This window comes from Pyxicephalus adspersus, chromosome 5, assembly GCF_032062135.1.
Source record: "Pyxicephalus adspersus chromosome 5, UCB_Pads_2.0, whole genome shotgun sequence".
Lineage (NCBI taxonomy): Eukaryota > Metazoa > Chordata > Amphibia > Anura > Pyxicephalidae > Pyxicephalus > Pyxicephalus adspersus.
Window position 1 is genome coordinate 64485566 of NC_092862.1, and position 9911 is coordinate 64495476.

Genomic DNA, 9911 nt, shown 5'->3' on the forward strand with positions numbered 1-9911 from the left:
TTATTTAAAGACTTTGTTGTAAACCTTGCAATATTTTTCAAACATTGTGTTTACATAAACATCGATTTCTGTAGATGTGATTAAATTGTAAATTGCTGTTTGGGAATTTGTAACCATGTTAACCATGTAAAGCATTTTTGTAGGATTATACTGTACAAAATTATGCATTTGCGGTTTGGGAAGTTGCATGCAAGCCACCTTGTTTTAGAAATTAGTAATAGCAAGTTGTCCTCATTAACAGTCTCCTCATATTATTGGGCTACAAGATGAGCAGCAGTAGTTTTTTAAGTTTTTTTAAGTCAGCAGCAAAAAGTCCCAGGAACATAATTACTTCCACATAGAGATCATAGTATGACATATACCAAATGCATTAACACATTAATACAGCTCAGTTAAATTTTGGACTACAGGCAGATAAAAAAATAATTCCAAAAAGATTTAACATTAATTTGCTATTTAAAAAAGGAAGGCAATAGCATTTTTAAAAGCAGTGTTAAAAAAGTAAAAACAATTGCTGAGGTGTAAGAGTTTTCAGGTGCTGAGCATTACTCACCAGTTAAAAATAAGGTCACAACATACCTGGAATTCAATCTATGTAATACTGTCAACAACATCCCTAAAAACCCCAGGGATATTTTTAGATGACAGTCAGAATTCCTTTATATGTTATACAATCTTTCCAATTAATGACAGGTTACAGTGATGAAACACATGCTTTATTGGAAGTGTGGAAAGTCCTGTTGTTACATGTTATTCTCCCAACATAGAGGATAATTCTATTAGTGCTGCACTCAGCACAGATTATAAAGACCTGGAAATATTTTTCTACAGCCTACAATAACATCAACAAACATATGCAACAAGAAAATGTTTCAATGAGTCAATGAACAGTTGCAATAATGTTTTTAACCACCCGACCGTTAAGCCCGACCTTGGTTCGGGTCTATCGATTTTACAAAAATCGATAAACCCGAACTTTTCTCCCTATCTAAATACCATCACTTACGTGGTCCCCGCTGCGATGATCCAGCGTCGATCGAAAAAAAAAAATACTCACCTTCTCTCCGCAGCTCCTCCAGAGACGTCTTCTCTCTTCTTTCTTCATCCGGCGAGTGCAGTGACGATCACCGGGGTTTCCCGGTGATGTCGCTGCATGCGTCGTTGCGGGCGGGGCGGGAAATTCAAAATTTTGTATTGAGTTCCTTTGCATTGAACGCAATACAAAAAAGCTGTATTAAGTCCAATACAAAGAAATCCTTATATAATATATATATTATTGTATTATATATATATATTATATAAGCTACTGTACATTACATTATACACAATTTTTTTTTTTAAACTTTTTTTTAGTTTTTTTTTAAAGATTTTTTTTTAAAGGTTTTTTTTATGTTTTATAAAAAAAATGTATTAATAAATTTATAAAATTTTGGACATATATAAGTAATTATTCAGTAATTTGGTGAATTATAGCCTACAATCTAAAATAAATTTCCATGCAAAAAATGTAACACTTTTTGCATGGAAGTTTGGAAAGAATTAGAATACCCTGTTTTAGAAAAATATATTACTATACAGTATACCGAATTATCGCATTTTCAGTATTTTTCATTTATTTATGTATTTTTGTTTAAGCTGATTTTTGTGTATTTTAATTTTATTAAAAGCATTTTTTTTTTTTACATGATTGTGTGTTTTAAACATTTTTTATATTTATGATATCTACTAGAACCCTGTTTGGACATATTTCTGTAAGTTACAGGTCTACAATTTAAAAAAAAAATTCATGAAAACCTATAACGCTTTTGGTACAGAAATCTAGACCTCAGTGTAATGCCCAGGTGGTTAAAGGTAATGTAAAGTCTCCATTTTTATATATATGGGTAAAAGAATGTAAACATGTTAAATGTTAAGGATACTTCAATCAGAAAAAGACTGAACAAGTATGGCTTGTTTAGGAGAGTTGCCAGGAGAAAGCCTATTCTCTCTAAAAAGATTAATTGCATTTGAACAAACCAATTTTCCAAACGAACCAAACAAAAAATTTTCATTGGAGACATGTGCCTGAAGCAGAGATGTTTAGCCCAACCACACACCACAATGTTTGTGAAAAACAAACACAACATATCAACACAATCACATCAAATCAACTGTCAAACACAGTGGTGGAGGTTGATAATTTGGCTTTTTTTGAAGTCACAGAACCTGGGCATCATGAAGCCATTGGACCGGATTCAATAAAGCTCCCCAAGGCTGGGGAAGATACACATTTATTACTGAAGCTGGGTGATCCAGCAAACCTGGAATGGATGTGGTCTAGGATTCCAAACATTTGCTAACAAATAGCAAATGACTTTGAATAAATCTATTCCGGTTTTCCTGGATCACCAATTTCACTGATGAAAGTGTATCCCTTCCAGCCATGGGGAGCTTTAATAAATCAGGCCCATTGATTGAGGTCAGCCAGGGTCTTTACTAAACTGGACTTGCGTGGAGCCTACAATTTAGTGAGGATCTATGAATGGAAGATTCCTGAATGGAGGTCAAGGCAAGGATTTGGGCTGGTGGGATAAAAAAACTCTGGCTAAGCAGTTGTTTCGGAATTCTGGGAACCAGATTTTAAGGTAATCATAAACTCAAACTGGGAAAAGACCAACAAAGACCATGAAAAGAACGCGTATGGACGTCAAGTTCCAGTGGGAGTCTGGAAAAGAACAGCTTCCACTTCGACTGAGAAGGCACCCACTTCTATTGAGAAGGGCTTGGAAACATCTGGCCTAATCAGGGCTTGGCCAGAAAGAAAGGCTTTCTTTAAGGAATAAAGGGTCTCAATAGCTTCAGAGGGCCAGTTCTTAGGGTCAGTATCCTTTCGAGTCAGTGCAGTGATGGGGGCTACCAGCATTGAGTAATTTTGGATGAACTGCCAGTAGTAGTAGGTAAAAACCAGGAAATGCTGAGTAGCCTTAGGACCGCGGGGTAGCAGCCAGTTGGAGATAGCTGTAACCTTCTCAGGATCCATGGAGAGGCCATCCTTGGAAACAATGTAGCCCAGGAAGGGCACCTGGGTGCATTCGAACAGGTACTTCTCTGCCTTAGCGTAGAGTCAGTTGTCTCTGAGTCTCTGTAAGACAAGACGGACATGCTGTCTGTGGGTAGGTAAGTCAGGAGAGAAAATCAAAATGTCATCCAAATAGACAACGACACAAATGTACAGAAGGTCACAAAATATTTAGTTGACAAAGTGTTGTAAGACAGCCGGGCATTGCAGAGACCAAAGGGCATCACCATATATTCATAATGCCCATCCCTGGTATTAAACGCTCTCTTCCATTCTCTCCCCCTCCTTGATCTGAATTAAGTTGTAGGCCCCTCGGAGATCCAGTTTGGTGAAGATTTGGGCACCACGGAGACGGTCAAAGAGCTCAGGGACAAGCGGCAGTGGGTAGTGGTTTTTTATAGTGATGGCATTTAAACCACGGTAATCAATACAAGGATGAAAGGTCCCAACCTTCTTTTGCACAAAGAAAAAACTTGCGCCAGCAGGGGAAGTGGACGTATGAATAAATCCTCTCTGCAGATTTTCCTCGATGTATTCACTCATATCCTTAGACTCCGCAAGACTGAGGGGGTATTCCCGACCTCTGGGAGGTGTGCAGTTAGGTATGAGGTCTATCGCACTGCCATAAGGAGCGACGGGTAGTAAGTGGCTCGGCCTGGCATTTGGAGAGGCACCAATGTTTTTCCTGGGGGAATGGCAGATTTCTGAACAGAGGTCAAGGCAAGGATTCGGGCTGGTGGGATAATAAACTCTGGCTAAGCAGGGGTTTCAGAATTCTGGGGATCAAAGGAGCAGGAGAGAGCATCAGCTCGGGAGTTAGCAGAACTAGGTTTTAAGGTAATCATAAACTCAAAATGGGAAAAGACCAACAAAGACCATGAAAAGAACGCGCATGGACGTCAAGCTCCAGGAGGGGTCTGGAAAAGAGCAGCTCCTACTTCAACTGAGATTTCCTGACTGTCCAGCTTGGAAAGCGAGGGACGCCCAGCAACACTGGTGCATGCGCAGGAGAGTGGTGCCTGTGCTTTAGTGAGGAACAGGTAAGTGCGACAATAATATAGCCTCCATTTATGAAAAGAGGACCCGCATCATAATAGCAAACTAGTGCACAAATGAAATTCTGTCTTTGTTCTCTAAAAAGCTCTTATTTCCATGACTTTATTTTTACTGGTTTGGTAACTCTTCCCCTTTTTCTGTTCCGCTGCTACTTAGATCTCTACTGTTAATCTGAACCAGATATTTACACTGACATTCCTACTTTATATTGTTTCATTATTAACCTCCCTGGCGGTATGAATAATGAGGATTTTTTAGTGTAAAAGTGCTACATTTAAAAATTCTCATTATTTAAAATTTCCCCACTGGTCCTGCCCTCCAGCATCTGCTTCCCCTGCCATACGTTCACACGCCTGGGACGCAGATGGCGGTGGGCATCTGTACACCCTGGCGATGCCCGGCCAGCATCGCCAGGGGAAGCAGAAGCCCAGCATCGCTGGAGAATGCCGTGGACATTGCTGGAGGACAATGTAAGCACTGCTGGAGGATACCGCTGGAACGTGGGGACCAGGTAGTCCCTGGCAATTACATCCCGAGTGTGGCTCAGGGTTACCGCTTTTGGTATGGAAAATCCACAACGATCCACACTCGGGAATACCGCCAGGGAGGTAAATGGGATATGCATTCCTGTAACAGTTTTTTACTATTTTGTTTGCTATAAATTTTTTTTCTTCAATAAAAACAAATTGAACCATAAAACACTTTCATTAAAGCTGGCAGTGAGAATTAAGTAGACAAACACAACTGACCTTCATTTAGTTGCTTTTTGTTAAGTAATTCAGAACAGTTTATTATGATTGCAACATCCAAAAAAAACATAAGGAAAACCCGGAAGAAAAGGGCGGTGAGTAATCAGCTCATCTAAAGTTATTAAACGGGATTGCCTGCCAAACCTATTATAATAAAGCGGCAGTGTAATATTTGCCTTTTGTGACCCTAGAAAGAGCTTCTCTAAAAATACTAGAATCCATTATATCTGTTCTATTTGGTGGTATTCTTATACCTCTGTCGCTTAATAAAGTGTATTTTAATCTTAGCAATAAACTTATCATATTGATTCACTCTTGGTCTGTTAAATACACAAATGAAAGAAAGACTTTTGGTATATTTGTTTGGTAAGTTACCTGTTGATCTTGCACAAGTCTGTGATCTGATAGCTTCCTATTCTTTTTGAAACTGCTGCACTTTTTTATTAGTTGTATTGTACACAGCTATTTGACTACAACCTCCCCTCCTTGTTTTGCTATGAAGAAGAGGATAGAGAAGTGTCCTGTAATCCTGTTTTACACTGCCAATTGCTTATCCAGAGATACAGTACAATGAGTGAACAATGTCACCCTAGGACAGGAAGTGTTACTGGCAGAATGACCAGAGGAAAATAAAGGAACAAATGCTGAAATGGAAAACAACACAGCCACCACATCTAAGGTATAGTAACATGCAATATATTACATTTTTGATTTGATGTTTAGATACCTTTTAATCCAATATGCCAAGAGAATACATACATACTAGCATTATGGTTTATTTATTATTTATTGTCCAGCCAAAGATGGAGTTGGGTCCTAGATAAAGCTGTATTTCTTAAAAGCAGTAAAGTCTGGGGAGTGTCCCTGGTAAGCCAGAACCAAATTATGCTGCTGAGCAGCCTATGGCCAATATTTCACCAACTTCCAAAGTCTTTATCTCCCTTTATTATCTGAACCACCAATGCAACCTCTATACCCACTTAAGCCATTCACATCAATTTCTGCATCTCAAAACTAGCAATATGTTCTCCACCCTCCCCTGAAGAAGCCATAAGGCGAAACACCTTGGTAAACAGAGAACACCTTATGTTTATTTTACGATATAGTTATATGCTTTCGTTTTGTACATTGATTTTTTGGTCAGTTGAGCTCTGCATACCTTAAAAAGTCCAATACAATTTTCTTGAGCCACTGAAGTAGCCACAATGAAGCGTTCTTCTTTTTTCCTCTCCTTTCCTAAATGTTCATAGTGTTATACATTTATATTGAGTTTTATCTGCATATTGATCTAATAAAGCAGACTTTGTTCTGCAGAACAGATCAATATCCATCCACACATATTTGGGGTGTATATGACACCTACTATTCCTTCCTTGTACCTATCTCTGGCACCAAGTTTGCCTCTATATTACACATATTAATCATTTGAGCAGATATACCACAGCCTGCAAAATCAGAACTGAAATAACTGTATACATTCTTTGCTTTTCCAGATCATTTATGCATTTTCTTATGTGTGTAAAGAATAGAAAAATGTGTTTGGTAGTGTAAGTATCATACGTATGTATTTATTATAGAACACTTCCTTGTATTTCCCAATAATTACAGGTTAAGGTGCTATACCAAAGCTGACTTTTTACAGTTTCTAAATTTGATACCTAATTAAATCCTGATATAACTCCACCTCTTTGCTTCCCAGATCTTGTTGCCTCGGACACAGGTGCCTATTTAAGTCATTTATCACATATCGCTGTATCTTTCACTTCGGCTTATGGCTGGGTGTCTCAGGATGGTGTAACTCTATAGAATTACTTGGAAACATAAAATCATATTACAGGTGAGATCTACTATCTTATATCATGTTTAGATATCATATCTTTCACATACATTCTTATGTCTTTGTTTTTTATCATTTGTCCTTAGCTTTTAGTTTTAAATGTAAATCTTGCTAGTCAGATTAAAAAAGTACAGAAAATGAACTGTACAGACCTCTATTTTTGTGGGACATTGTAGTCTGTTTGTAAGTGTTTAAGAGTTTTAGTGGAGAAAACGTTAACATTGGAACATAACAAATTCATTGCAAATGTATATATATTGTTTGGTTTAGAACTCAAATGTAGCTTCCATCAATTTCCCCACTTTCTACAACCACATATGATTTTGAGTGGAAGGATCTTCTTTATATACCTATATGATCAATTTCGCTGTTACCAATTTTAAAAGATGCTGCTAATACCATTAGGCCAACCAAGCAAACAGGTAGAAATAACTCTACAACCAAGTTCACAAATCTGCTTCCAGATCATGAGATGTCACAGTGTCTGTAGACATTAGAAGACAATCTCCTAATTATTATTCTGCTGGCTAGATCTGGCAGTGGTTCAATGTATAAAACATACATGCAGATGCCATCAGGAAAGTTTTATCAGGCAATCTACTATCAAATAGGTAAGACTGCGCTGTTCTTAGAGTCTAGAGTCCCTAGAGTCCGTTTTGCAAGAGTAGAGAGTAGAGGTGAAAATATTTCCTGGGATAGCTTGCAAAGTTAGCATTCAGCCCCTGGGCCTTGGACATATCATTAGACATTAGACATTTCCTCCCTCTTCAACACAGTTGTTTATCATTTTCAAACAAGAAAAAAAAAATTTGATTTATGCAATAAATATGCTATTTTCTACTGCAATGTGTTAGGTTTTTACATAATTACCAAACCTGCTCATCAAGAATAAAAAAAATATTTTCAGGTTGTTATGAACTGCAGATCCACTTTATCATTGTTCTAACCTAATTTGGAAGAATATTAATCAATTCATTAATTAAATAAGAAATGCAAATCCTTTTATCAATTTACTTTTTTTGTTTAAATCATATACAATTTATATGTACAATTATTCTATCTGCCTATCACGTTTTACTTCTGCTAATTGTTTCTTGTATAACCTTTAATACAGGTGGATGAAGAAGACACATTTGAATATTTTATTTGGACCATATATACCAATATCAAAGAAAACATGAATACAACAAGCTTGAATAATACCCTTGATGGACTGTCCAGTGGCTATACGGAATATTCACACATACATTTCACTATAGCGGCTGCTGTAGCTCTAGGTCTTTGTATTTTTGGCCTTATTGGAAATGTTATTGTGTTTTGGTACCTATGCTTCAAGATCAAGAGAAACAAATACACAGTTTATATTATGAATCTGTCTGTAGCTGATGCCCTGTTTATTGTATTTACTATGATTATTTTGATGATTTTTATAAATACACTAGTTGGTACAAATCCTCAATTTATAGGACAGGAACAGTTATATTTATTTGCAGAAATATTTTATGATGCCACTCAGTATTTAGGAATGTTTATCCTTACAGCTGTCAGCTGTCATTGAAAGATGTAGTTCTGTCCTGTTTCCCCTTTGGTATCAAGGTCATCGCCCTGCAAACCTGTCTGCTGTTATGTGTACAGTTCTTTGGGTGCTTGGCTGTTTTGAAAGTCTCCTTGAGAACCTCGTATGTACAACAGAAGTTTTCGAGAAACAATCCTTGCAATGTTCAGCAGTTCAAATTATAGTCTTTGTGTTAGCTTTTGGTATTTGCCTACCAATCATGATTATTTCTAGTTTCACCTTGCTTATCAAAGTAAAGAGGACAATTAAGCATCAGTACACACCTAAACTGTTTATCATCATCATTACTGAGGTTTTTGTATTCATCTTATCATTTCCTTTTTATTTCTTGTGGTTTGTAATGTACTTCAAATTATTACTAAAGGATATAGATACTGGAAGTGTATTCTTTTCAATGGTGTTTGCAACAGTACTTAAGTCCACTGTCAACCCCTACATTTACTATATTGTAGGCTGGAAAAGGAAACAAAAAAGTTCTAATTCTATCCAGGAAGCCCTCCAAAGAGCCTTTAGGGATAAGGATGATGAGGAGAAGATTGACTTAAAGGACAACAAATCAACTACCCTGTTTCCCCGATGATAAGACACTGTCTTATTTTTTTTTGAAGGCCAAAATATGCTCTAGGGCTTATTTTCAGGGGGATGCCTTATTTACCCATGAAGAAGACTACAGCCATTCATGTCCACTTCTGATCAATCTGTGCCAATCATTGTCCCCTTCTGATCACTCATGTGCAATTCAAATTCCCTTTCTGATCACTCTGTGCCTTTCAAATTCCCTTTCTGATCATCTTGTGTCATTCAAACTCTCCTTCTGATCACTCTGTCATTCAAATTCCCCTTCTGATTACGCTGTGCTTTTTTTCTATTGCACGGCAGTTAGGACAGGGGAACAGCAGGTGGCGCTGTGCCGGCTTCTTTCGCTTTGCTTTACAGACAGGAGAAAACACGATGCTGGCAGAGGAGAGAAGAGAGACGCTGCAGCCAGACACACGCAGGATCGGGTATCGGGTGAGTATAATATTTTAATTATTTTTTTTGGGTGGCTTATTTGCGGGGGGGGGCTTATTTTTCATTTTAACATGAAAAGGGGGGGCTGTCTTATTTGATGGCCCTGCCTTATCATCGGGGAAACACGGTAGTACATCAAGCAAAACTATCCTTACAGTTGCCTCCTAAATTGTATTTAGGGGTAAACCAAACCCACAACCCCCTGGTTTAACAGGGTATAATTCACTCAAGAAATTCAGAATAGGAATCCTAATTTTCTGAGAAAGGTAATGACTGGAAATGATAATGATATTACCTGCCATACAATACATTCCTTAACATTCTCATTGGTTGTTGGAATCCCAGTGCTTAAAGTGAACTTTTGTAGCTGGGTAAAGCACTGCAAAAGCTAGGCTCACACACACTACCTAAACCATTCCTTTACTACTAAACTGATTGTTATTTTCATAGAGACAAAATATTGTTTAAGGGCTTGGTGTCTTTTAACTGTGTTTTTACACCTAGTTTCCTTTACATATACTGGAAGGGTTCCACCAGAATCCTTCTATCATCTTACATTTATTGCACATAAAGCACTAGTTCAGTATTACACTGTAAACTGTGGATGAAGATAAGCTATGGTAT

General features: G+C 37.5%; 1 pseudogene; it reads left to right on the forward strand.

Moving 5' to 3' along the window:
• The first annotated feature begins 7846 nt into the window (after positions 1-7846).
• Positions 7847-9356, forward strand: LOC140332011 (mas-related G-protein coupled receptor member H-like; annotated as a pseudogene).
• Positions 9357-9911: the final 555 nt, after the last annotated feature.